The following is a 13,266-nucleotide window of genomic DNA, read 5'->3' on the forward strand; positions in this document are numbered from 1 at the left end:
AAAATTTTCCTTCGGTCGCCGAAATTTCGACGTTTATACTTTTTTTTTAATATCTCGCTTATTATTCAGAATATTAAAAAATGTTTCAAATAAAAGTTGATTGGTTTCGAAAGGGCTATATTATGACGCTCTCAGTTTTTTAGTAGGTTGACCAATAAGGAGCTTTTTTAGCACAACTTTGTTTTTTTTACTGATAACATGTATTTTTTAAAGCGCCAATCGATAGAGCATAAAATTTGCTATAAAAAAGTATTAACCCACTTATAGCGAAAAACCAATAGTTTAAAAGATATAGCAAAAATTAAAAATTTGTAGGAGGTCGACCTCCTGTCATATCATGTTCTCCTAATACAAAATCGAGTTTTTGGCCAAAAATTTTCCTTCGGTCGCCGAAATTTCGACGTTTATACTTTTTTTTTAATATCTCGCTTATTATTCAGAATATTAAAAAATGTTTCAAATAAAAGTTGATTGGTTTCGAAAGGGCTATATTATGACGCTCTCAGTTTTTTAGTAGGTTGACCAATAAGGAGCTTTTTTAGCACAACTTTGTTTTTTTTACTGATAACATGTATTTTTTAAAGCGCCAATCGATAGAGCATAAAATTTGCTATAAAAAAGTATTAACCCACTTATAGCGAAAAACCAATAGTTTAAAAGATATAGCAAAAATTAAAAATTTGTAGGAGGTCGACCTCCTGTCATATCATGTTCTCCTAATACAAAATCGAGTTTTTGGCCAAAAATTTTCCTTCGGTCGCCGAAATTTCGACGTTTATACTTTTTTTTTAATATCTCGCTTATTATTCAGAATATTAAAAAATGTTTCAAATAAAAGTTGATTGGTTTCGAAAGGGCTATATTATGACGCTCTCAGTTTTTTAGTAGGTTGACCAATAAGGAGCTTTTTTAGCACAACTTTGTTTTTTTTACTGATAACATGTATTTTTTAAAGCGCCAATCGATAGAGCATAAAATTTGCTATAAAAAAGTATTAACCCACTTATAGCGAAAAACCAATAGTTTAAAAGATATAGCAAAAATTAAAAATTTGTAGGAGGTCGACCTCCTGTCATATCATGTTCTCCTAATACAAAATCGAGTTTTTGGCCAAAAATTTTCCTTCGGTCGCCGAAATTTCGACGTTTATACTTTTTTTTTAATATCTCGCTTATTATTCAGAATATTAAAAAATGTTTCAAATAAAAGTTGATTGGTTTCGAAAGGGCTATATTATGACGCTCTCAGTTTTTTAGTAGGTTGACCAATAAGGAGCTTTTTTAGCACAACTTTGTTTTTTTTACTGATAACATGTATTTTTTAAAGCGCCAATCGATAGAGCATAAAATTTGCTATAAAAAGTATTAACCCACTTATAGCGAAAAACCAATAGTTTAAAAGATATAGCAAAAATTAAAAATTTGTAGGAGGTCGACCTCCTGTCATATCATGTTCTCCTAATACAAAATCGAGTTTTTGGCCAAAAATTTTCCTTCGGTCGCCGAAATTTCGACGTTTATACTTTTTTTTAATATCTCGCTTATTATTCAGAATATTAAAAAATGTTTCAAATAAAAGTTGATTGGTTTCGAAAGGGCTATATTATGACGCTCTCAGTTTTTTAGTAGGTTGACCAATAAGGAGCTTTTTTAGCACAACTTTGTTTTTTTTACTGATAACATGTATTTTTTAAAGCGCCAATCGATAGAGCATAAAATTTGCTATAAAAAAGTATTAACCCACTTATAGCGAAAAACCAATAGTTTAAAAGATATAGCAAAAATTAAAAATTTGTAGGAGGTCGACCTCCTGTCATATCATGTTCTCCTAATACAAAATCGAGTTTTTGGCCAAAAATTTTCCTTCGGTCGCCGAAATTTCGACGTTTATACTTTTTTTTTAATATCTCGCTTATTATTCAGAATATTAAAAAATGTTTCAAATAAAAGTTGATTGGTTTCGAAAGGGCTATATTATGACGCTCTCATTTTTTTGTTTGGTGTATTCATATAAAACTTATCAACGAAAATCTTATTTTTTTAAATGGCACCATTCATTTTTTGATACTCCATTCTTTGCATCTTGGTATTCTCTGCTGAAAGGTATAGGACCATTTATATGATGAACTCAGTAGTTTTTAAGTTATTTAAATATATTTAATTGGTGTCTGTATTATGTAGTTTTTCTTTACTATTTAATGTAACATGCGTTTTAAAACATCCGAAATTTGATATTTTAATTTTTATTAGAATGAACAAACTGCATTTTAGATTGGAAAGATATCACGAAATGAGCCTTCGTTGTGCTTATAGTATCAAGATATTTAATTGTTAATGTACTTACATTTTATGTCAATTTTTATTAAATTATCTCTTTATTAATCACAATGGAAAATTTACATGAAATGCATTATGTTTTATGATGCATATATAGTTACTATTTCGTTCAAATAGAAGCATAATATATTTTGAAGATATTAATATTATTGATTTGATTACACCAATTCAGGTATCGATTTTTATGGTATTTTTATTGTAAGCATTTATATAAGCACGTTATTTTGCATAAAAGTGACTTGTCGTCTCGTGCAAGTCTCAAGCTCGTTATAATAACTTTCTACTAGCCCCCCCTAAAGGTTAATGGCCCCTTCGCTTCTTTATTTCTTCATCGTAAAGGTATATATTTACATAAACAAGGAGCTTCATCTTCGAGGAGCAATTTCAACGGGGCAATCCCCAAAGAAACGGGCATAAACTTTCCTTTAACCACCTATGGTTAACCACCACGAGGCGCCACTTAGCGTTACTCCCCTCCACGAGACGAAATCCATCCGTAGCGTGAAAGCAGACTTATCCACGTTTTATCGAGGGAGAAGGACAAAGAGAGATAGAGAGAGAAGGAGACGGAAAAAAGGCGATCGTTCTTACCGTGCATGTAAATGTTGCGCTCTATAAAGAAAGATGCGGTAATCGGCGTGCAGGCCCTCCAGACAGACAGCTTTTTGGTGGAAGGTGTAAACGACTTTGCCGGCTACTTAAACTCGTTTCAGATCGATGTGCAAACGACTTCGAGTAACGGCCAGTTAAGACATTATCTTGACGAGCATTTGGGAAAAAAAAAAAAGAATTCCCCGTTACGAAACATTCCCCCTCTTCCCCCATTGATTTTATCGATCATCCCCCCTCTCCCTTATCGTACGCGCCCTTGACGAATTCAATTTTGCGCTCGTAATTCGACCGAATTGAAACGAACGCGAAATTTTGTTCGATGATTTTTTACTACTTCTCTAGAAATTAGTTTTTTTTATAGTTGATTGTTCTTTGAGTGATATAAAATTGCTTGTAATGGTTCTAGTGTACGTGTACTTTTTTCTTTTACACGGATGATAATTATTATTATAACAAAGCGTGTAAATGTGAATCTGTAGAGCGATAGATTCGAAATTATATCGAATAACAATGAATTAGAATTATTCTAATATGTAGTATAAGATTCTCTGTTTAATAAAATTGTTCTTTGACGAACTGGATATTAAATTTAACATATATATCTGTTTAACGTAAATCCAAACTTTCTTCGTATTTGAATAATCGCGAAAAGAAATCAGAGAATATTAGATAAACTCTAAGGAGTTGGAGTTATAATACTCGACTACCTCGAGATATATTGTACAATTACGTTGCGACGAGCCTCTCGAGTAACCGATCTTCCTGGCAAAAAGGGACAAAAATGTGAGAGAAGAGTGCGGCAAAAAGGGGTGAGTAAAGTAAAGGGGGAAGAGATATTTTGAACGGGTAAGAAAGGGCTTTGAAATAGATCGACGAAATCGTGCACGGTGTCGCTATATATACGTGTGCCGGCATAAATTCGTGACTTTATGTTTTCCAACGTGACGTTTGCCCGCGTCCTGCGTTTCCCGCCATTCCCGAGCCCGAGTAAAAACAAGGCGGATAGCTCGGGGTTTACGTAAGAAGAAGAAACTGCGAGCCGTTTCTGTAAGGAGACCGCTCGTTTCCGGGGAAACGGTCTCCTTAGAGAAGAACAAGATCCTCTTCTAGATCGAAACGTTTGTCACTGGAATCGTGCGTCTACTTACGCACTAAAAAAACTCTATGAAAATATCGATCAATGTCCTCCTTCTTTATTCAATAGTAGCGGTGTTTGAAATAATTTTAAATCTGTTATCATTAAATTCTTAATATTATTTGTAAGAGAAATTGTGAATTATTATATTTTTCAAAACTAATGTTAATTAGACATTCCTCGTCAGTGATAGTGGAAATTTCATTATCGTTATTCGTTTTATCATTCATAAGATAATTTCTTCGAGGTTTCTCATAATAGAAAATAGGAGAAATCGTCAGAAATATTGTATCGAATAAATATTTATCTCGGTCGCCGAGATATTTTCGGTGATGCCGAGACGATGAGGATTCGTCGGAGGAATCGGTGGCCCATTGTGGACAGAGATCGATCGCTAAATATAAGCGAACGACGAACCAAGAAGTAAACGTCAGCGGGAGAAACGCGGGATGGTTATTAAAACTAGATCCGAATGATGTATTACCACGAGGGTCGAAGTGCCAAGCGACCTCATCCGCCCTCTTGTCGGCTGGCACCACTCCACATTTTCTAGAATGAGTCACGATAAGCGGGTCGAGCATTCGACCAGTCTGTCTTTCTGTCTGTCGATGTTAATACCTGTCTCCTTTTCCCGGCGGCCGGCCATGTTTGCGGAAGTTATTAGAACTGGAAGACGAGCCATCGACCACTTCCGCACCCTTCGTCGAATTTAAATTTTTCGATCGAGTAAGTTTGAAAGCATTTGAAAAGATAAAAGATCGAGAGTACATGTATATTTGAGAGAAAAATTCTCGAGAGTATTTTTTTTTTTTTAGCAAATGAAAATTAGAAAGAATGATCGTTTAAAGAAATAGGAGAAATAACTCTTGAGAGTTTTATTCTTGAATGTATTTTTAACGAGAGCTTGCGTTAAATAGTTGTGGTAAAAATTTGATTGAAAATTAGATAAACGTATAGATATATAAGTTTTCATAAATGGATTCTTACGATTGCATAGACGATCGTAACATTCTCAATCAATCGTGGAATTATTTTTCTTCTATACGATGTACAGAAGAAGTTAAAGTTGGAGAAAGAAAAGTTTTGATCTTTGCGAGTGTAAAAATATTCGACGGGAGGGACGTTTCTAAAAATTGATACAAATTGGATCGTATCGTATATTAAGGCCAAATACACGAATACAGTCCGTTTTTCTTTTCTTCTTCTTACAATCCGAAATCGAATATATAAGTGGAGCACGAGGAGAGCGAGAATCGTCAGCTTCTTGGAAGAAGTAACGATAATCCTTCTTTCGAACTGGTTATACTTGGTACCACTAATTCCAAACGGGCATAACATCGATCATATAATAAAAATGTCGTCCTCGGTGTTTGGCTTCATTAAGCGGTTCCATCCAACGATCTTCTTTTCGTGAAAACGATTCAACCGGATTCCAAGGGATGCTCCCTCGTCGCCGTAATTTTTCAACGGAGCAGTATATCGGCGAATAAAGAAATCGTCAAATCTGGAGTGTTCCGTTTCTTGTCGCGGCACCTGCCTTCCATAATTCTTGGAGGGCGAATCGCCCCCGTCGCGCTATATCTATTAATCAAGAACCCCTCCCTCCGCGGTAATTTCACGTAATCATCACGGGATGGATTCAGTAAAACGCGCCAATAAGAAAAAGAGATAGAGAGAGAGAGAGAGAGCGAGTGGAGGACTGAACCGAGAATTATCACCACGAATAACGGCGTCTTGCGTGGGCGTGAAATTCCTGTGTCGCATGGAACGACGTTTTTCGACCCCGCTTCCCACTCTATTGCGTTGTTTTCCCGTATAAAAAATCAGTAATCGCGGCCGCCGACGGAGAACGAGGCATGCGGTGAGAAGATGGTGGGAAAGGGAACACGTGGTGACTGGGACTGTTGCGAACATATCGCGACAAAATGTCGTGGACGAAAGCGAGAACCTCGTTGAAAAGATAGAGGGAAAAAAAGAAGAAAAGAAAAAGAAAAGAAAGAAAGGGAGAGCGTTGTGAGATTTTATATCGAGCTTGAACTTATGAGTAGGCAGAAACTCGGTCACGCGAGTTCTGACAGAATAACAGAAAGTTAGATCAGACGATCGGGCTTTTTTGTTTAGTCTTTCTATTGAAAGTCTATTGGAAATGCGTTAAACGTATTAAGTAATTTCGATTGTGGATGTTCATGCAATATTTGAATTCATATGAATTCATATAATTACGAAAATAGAGATTCGTGTTTCATTCATTGGAATATCGTAAAAATTGAAGAGTAATAATATTGACGATTAATTAAAGTTGATAGCTCTCACGAGAAAGTTTTATTGTAAGGAAATTTGTGAAGAGAATTGCGTAAATTTTATTTGATACTCGCACAGAGAGCACAGAGAGAGAGAGAGAGAGAGAGAGAGAGAGAGAGAGAGAGATTCGAGCACGTTATTCACGGTTTGTTTGCAATTGGGTCGTGACGTGGAAAGAAAATCTCGGTGTCAGCGGGTCGTCGCGCTTGGTCGCAACGATAGGTATAAAAATATATTAAAGTGCGGATGTAAAGATCGCGAAGAGGCAAGTGCTCGCTTCTCCGCACCCCCTCTGGGACCGTGAAATGTTTGCACGAGTTCTCTTCGTTTCCTTTTTTGCCATCTTCTCTCATTTCCCTTTTTCATCGGTACGTATCCCTCCAACGAATTCCACTCTTCCATCCATGAAGATGAGATCACGTTTCAGGATCACGAGCGAATACCTCCACGAACTAACGTTATCTCCTAGGTAGCACATGTTCAAGATGAGATCAATTCTCTTGAAAGTTTGTGAAAATAGAAATTTCAAAGATATTTTAAATTTGAATCAGGGATATACGTCTAAATATTCCTAATTTAACTAATTTTGATCCAATAATTCCGTGATTGAAAATCCTCAATAAAAATTCGAAGAAACTTCATTCCAATTTAAATTAAAAGTTACACGTGAATAAAAATTTTTAAATAAATTTTCTTATTATTGCTTCAACGATTTCAAAAACTTTTATATCAAGAATATTTATTATTTTGTTAATCGAAATCACGAATCATATCTATATTAAACACGAGGAATGTTTCGTCGAAAACTTCAATCATTTTTTCCATGCACTGTTGATTTTCTCCATTTGAAAATCCGTAGAAAAAGCTCTCACGGCGTTGATTTCATAAAACTGTCGTCGACCGACCGAATCCTCCATAACACAGGCCACGAAGTTGCAGTTCTCTCCCTTCCTTTGCTTCGTTATCCGAAGAGCAAATATTGAATCAAGGAAAGCAGCAGAGGAAAGCCTGCTTTCACACCCTCGTTTGCTGATTCCTCCATTCTTCCTTCTCTTTTTCTTCGATACGAACGATCTATCTTTTGCGTCCCGTGTCTCTCTCTCTCTCTAGTCCACAGAGTTTCGATTACTCTTTCAGCTTCCCGATTACTCGCATAGAAATTTCGGTCAAGCATCATTAGCTTATTGATTTGAATTTCACATCGATAAACTCGTCACGCATCATAATTAAATAATATGGAAAAATGAGAAAGAAGCTAAAATAGAAATCGAATGCATATTATAACCAAAGGTAAAATATATTACTTACGATTGCTCAGAAAACCAGATAGAAAAGGCGAAATAAATAAATTAAAGAAAAATATTCATACTTTCTGTTAATAAATCATTTATTAATAAGATATTTTTTTCAATATTTACAAAACAAGAAACCTCGAGTTTAAATAAGTTTCAAAAAAAAAAAAAGAAAATAATCTTACATAAAGTATCAGCACATTTACAGGAACAGGAAATGGGAAACGTGTATTCTTTCGTTTTGTACTTATTCATTAAATACAACTAAAATATATTATAAAATACTTTATTAAATCAAAAAATACATACATAAATACATAGATATAGACGAAATCGTCTACAATTTACAAACAACGCGGAAGCCTTTTTCCATCTTGTAATTTATCTTCTCCCGGAACCAGAGCAGAGAATCGTTTTCCTGGAAATTGGCCTCCCTGTATATTTTCCATACCTCCTCCGTTCCTCGATCCTCATCCTCCCTTCTCTCTATCTTCTAGATCTCGCCAAATGTGTCTCCAACGAGTGTCCTCCTCACCTTCTCAAACTCTAGATAAGTAAACGCATGCTATAACAGGAATCCCTCGAACCACCTATGCTCCACTTCGAAACGAGCTCCACGTACGTTCCGCGTACCGATCGTTCCTCGAGTCGAGTGTCATCTCAGTGCGTCGGCCTGAAAAAAAAAAAGAAAGAAAATCTAAATGATACTGAATAAATATCTGTCTTGAGTGAAACGATAGTGAGGAAAAGAGGGTGGACGCAGAGTTGTGCGAAAAGGATAAGGAAAAGGAAGGAGGGGAGGGAAAGAAGAAGTAGACGGTTGGTAAGCATGTGTGTGTGTGCTTGTGCCTCCCCTTTCTCTCCTCCTTTCCACGATCCACCTCTGGCAAGCCCGTTAGTCTAACTTGGGAGTTCTATTTGCGTCTTGACTTCTTACGTCTCGCCCTCCACCACCCCCTCGGTCGGTCCCTCGGTTTCCCTCTTCAGCATCCCACCCCCCCACCCCTCTCCCCCTGCGGATAGAAGCTCGCCGTCTATCTAGCAACGGCCGGTCAGCAACGCGGTCAGACCTAATCCGAATTACGGATGCCACCATGTGCAAAACTTGGAAGGATTCCCGAACTTTCTACCTCTTCTACCTCTCACGTTTCCCTCTACCTCCGATACCAGCGTGGGTCGGGAGATGGATGCGGCGCGGTTAGAAAGTTGAGGTTCGTCGTCGTATCGAGGGATCTCGAGAACGGGTTAAAGATTCGACGTGATGGAGAAGATTGGAAATTGAGAGGTGGAGAAGTATGTGAATGATGTAGTCGAATTGATTTTGATCGAATTGAAGAAACCTGGAAACAGGAGAGTTCGAGGAAATGTGAAAGTATACAGATGAAAATTTTGGTCGCTAATATAATGGAAATAGGTATGATAAAAGTTTTATGGGGGAGGGAGGAAGGAGGGTTGGTTTCGATAATTCTTCGAAAATATTGAACGTTTGGCTTGGCTTCGATGGCTCTTTGTTCTTTCGTATGGAGTGGAATCGGTACAGTTTGTTTCGAGAATAGGTGGATAAATTTTCGTAATGTATTTTATTCGTTTTGAAGATTCGCAACCGATTGCGCAAGCGCTACTTGTTTATGCCAGTATTATGTAAGAATACGCGCGAAAGACATTGGGAATTCACGGAAGAATCGTGAAAAACGTTTCAAAATTCCTCTGTTTTAACTTTCTGTTTTTTGTGAAGACGCCAAACATTCTTGTCACGTATCACTTATTTCTCAAACTCTACTTTCATTTACATGTTTCTCCGAATATTTTCTAACGATGGCTCGATGAAAAATATATATCGATTAAAAAGTTTAAGAATTTAGATAAGTACCCTTGCCTATTATATAATATCATTAAATAGGAAATCGTTATTTATTTAAATAATTGATACTCTTGAAATTGTATCAACAATGACATCATCTGATCGACGGTATTTTAAATGGATCGGAAATATTCACATAATCATTTACTATAATTTATTCCATAATAGTATTCGATAAACGAGTATATTAGATCTAAGATCAGATTAGATTAGATTAGATTTTTAAAGTATCAACTGTTCCCAAACGTGTCATATAATCAGTAAATTTTCACTTGGCCGAGATCATTCAATTTCATCTTGAACACCGTCTAACTAATTATCATTCCAAACAGTGCAAATTGCATAATATCTATAATAATGTATTCACGAATTCTATCAATGTCACAATGTGTTAATTCAAATTAACATAGATTTTCCAGCGTTATAAGCGAGTGAAACAAGAAATTTCCACGCACCAGAGTAATAATATATCAATAAACAGGAGGGGAGGGCGAGATTAAGATGCAGTCGAGGCTGTCAATAAAAAAATGGCCGGTAACGAGTAGGCGCTTGCGCACGCGCAATGATTTTATCTGGAAACCACTTATCGGGAATATTTCTTGCTGTCTAATAGTGGCGATTATCAGTAGCGCTGCGTGCCAGCCTCGATAATTGCGAGACGAGCCGGCGGTATACTCGCGCCGGTAATGATCTCCATAACGGCGGCAACGCTCAAAGATTTGACGTTCGATTACACCAACTGGTTTCGATCCTAGCTTATACCTCGTTTCAACCGAATTACACGGGTGAGATATTACTAGATTATGGGGAGAGGAGGGGGGAATAAGTTGAATTGGCTCGTCGGCCACGTGACCTTAACGTCGATGAACCAAGATGAAAGTGTTTCGAAACGTTTTCAATCGAAATTGAATCGATCGATGCGATTAATTTTAACGATTTTAACATTTAAACTTCAATGGAATATTTTAGTATAAAATGTATACTTGAACTTGTGATTAATACTGAACGTATTTTGATTAAAAATTGTCAATATATTCGTGAGGAATTTTTGGAGAGTTGATTATAGAAGCTGGAACAAATATAAAAATTGGTTAAAATTTATATAAAATGATTCTTTTTTTTTTATAATAAGTTGTTCAATTGATATTTTTGTACACCAACTTTTGCTTCGAGTTTTTTTTAGAATTGATCCTCTAAAAATGTTTCTTGAATATGTATACACTTCCTCGCCGAGAAATATTCTTGGACCAACATTGATATTGGATCGTTGTTCTCCAATCTGTTTGAATTGAAAGACGAAGAGAATTTTGAAACGATTTGACTTGATATATTGGAGACGAGCAGAAAATAGAACAAAAAGTAATGTAACACCTAACTTGTTGATTGCTGAAACATTGTTCCGATTTTATTGAAATTTTGCACCAAGAAATCTGTTGGTATAATTACGAAACGATCCGAAAGTAGCCTAGGCAACATCACTCGTGCGAGGTAAAGCGAAATGAGAATAGATTCGTCATGCAGCGCATCCAAATGACCGCGAAACATGGTTGCTGATGACTTCCACTTCCGCGAAACTGATGCTCGCATGCACATTTGCTCCAATGGCTCTGTACCTTCTGGAAATCTCGTACATCATTGCACATATGATAAACTTATACATAAATATATTTCATTCGAAGATTAAACAAGTAATTTTTATTCTTAACGATATTCTTCGTTATGGGGAAAAAGGATTAATTATTATTTCATAATAATTTATTTAGTTTTATTAGATGAAATACCTGTATTTAATGATTAATCATTTCACTTTCACTCGAAGAAATCTTCGTTTATATACGTATCGTGTAATGCTACCATAAATCAAAATTTCAAGATTCGTTAAAAAAATTATAGTAATTTTGAAATATCAATTTTGACTTAAAATATTATAGAAAACTTTGCATCATCAAATATTGATGATATAGATTGCATTTATGGAAAATTTAAATATACAAAAGCATTCATAGCAATGAATTCGAATAAAAATCTACTCATAGAGTAGATGTATCTCTCGATCTTCCGGTTCCACTGTGTCTTCACCAGCAGAGACTATTATTTAACAATGATTTTTAAACGGAGATAAATTCAAAGTATCGTAAATCATTCGGCCGCCAGAGTTAAACGATATACAAGCGGGATAATCATAATAGAGTCGATTTCCGTCAGCCAGTTTCTTGGGGACATTGGCAGACATCGCGTTATTATTTTAACACCAACATTCTGGCGATCCTCGCTAAGATAAATAACAATGTTTATGCAATGTTTGTAATATTCACACTTCAAGGATATTATACTCGCACCCCTCCCCTCCAAAATTCCGTATTCTGTGCACTTTAACGTCCTTGCGCGTAAAAAAAATCATCATCCCTTTTCAACGAGAATATAACGAAATGTACGATCTCTCTTTCTGTTTGTTTCAGGTAAGCGATTATTGGCGATCATTTATGGAGCTTTAACCAGCGATTAACTGTAATATGGTATGGATTAGATATTATTTTTATAATACAACAAGTATTCGATAAAAAGAATGTTTCGATATATATTCACGAAACAAAGAAAGAAAAAAATTGTAACAAATTGTTTTTTTTTAAATACCACGTCAAAAGAACGAATATTCATTATGTTTTTGAATGATCTGATTGTATGTTCGTGTACATTATCAATCTCGACGACAATTCTCAATTAATCCAACGATTTTTCATCAAATTTCAATAAATCTAGCTTCGTATCTTCGCATGGCGTGCCATATCTACGTTATATTTCGTTTTTCTCGACGAACTCGTTCCAAGTTCGAGAGACCGGAGATAGGTAACGGTAGCCAATAACGAATTAGAGAAAGGCGCATCCTTGATGCGGCTTGGATGACTGGAAAACCGCAAGCCGACCGAGGGAGGAATTTCTTGAAAATTGACGCGATCCTGCCGAAGATCCTTGAGCGTGGAATGGAGAAAAACCGCGACGACCCTATAATCGTTATGCCTGGAATGTTAATTCCATTGTGTTCCCTCCGAACAGGAGAGAGGAAAATAATGATAATCGATTGAGAAATGTCGCAGCATTTCCACTTCGACTGTTCCAATCATCGCTCTCGTTCTTCTCTCTTATTTAGATTTCTCTAGCTCGTTTTTATTTTAATTCTTCGACTCAGATGTCAAATTCGAATATAAAATGAACCGTATTTAGTAGATTTTTCTTGAAATGTCTTTTCGTCCTCGATAAAAAACATTTCTGGCCTCAATCTCTTTTTACATCCGATTTTCAATTATGATTTATTTATTCAGAAGAAGAAGAAAAAAGAAACGAAAGAAAGAGAAGACGTTGTTTCCATTTTTAGAATTCCTCCCGGTGGATGGACGTCGAGCCGACATTCGATTATAGGTCGCTTTAAAGATGAAGCTTGACGAGGGTTTCAACGAGATGGAATATACATCCTAGTACAACATCATCAAAATTTATCATAAATAATCCGAAACCAATGATTCCTCCTTACATCTCTTAAATACTTGTATATCATAATTTTCGTCATCCCATTTCCTGATGATCGAATCAAACAACGGTACTACACATTGTACCATCACAATGTGTCGTTTTCCTTTTCCATTTTAATTTCTTCTCCATATCTTACTCTCTTTATTCTCTTGTCACGCGAGAAGAAGTTTAGACGCGGATATCCAGCAGCTATTAACCGGT

The 13,266-nt window shown here is 36.0% G+C and overlaps 1 protein-coding gene across 5 annotated transcripts in view; it reads left to right on the forward strand.

Moving 5' to 3' along the window:
* LOC408602 (MKL/myocardin-like protein 2) overlaps window positions 1-13,266 on the forward strand; it is a 285,759-nt gene that overhangs the window by 56,879 nt on the left and 215,614 nt on the right. The window contains exon 2 of one of the 5 annotated variants that reach the window (XM_026444047.1): window positions 11,997-12,053. The exons of the other annotated variants lie outside the window; for them this stretch is intronic. The gene's annotated coding sequence lies outside the window, so the exon portion shown is untranslated. The remainder of the gene's footprint in view (window positions 1-11,996; window positions 12,054-13,266) is intronic. 5 annotated transcript variants of the gene reach the window in all.

The sequence above is a fragment of the Apis mellifera genome, linkage group LG1 (genome assembly GCF_003254395.2).
Source record: "Apis mellifera strain DH4 linkage group LG1, Amel_HAv3.1, whole genome shotgun sequence".
Classification (NCBI taxonomy): Eukaryota; Metazoa; Arthropoda; class Insecta; order Hymenoptera; family Apidae; genus Apis; species Apis mellifera.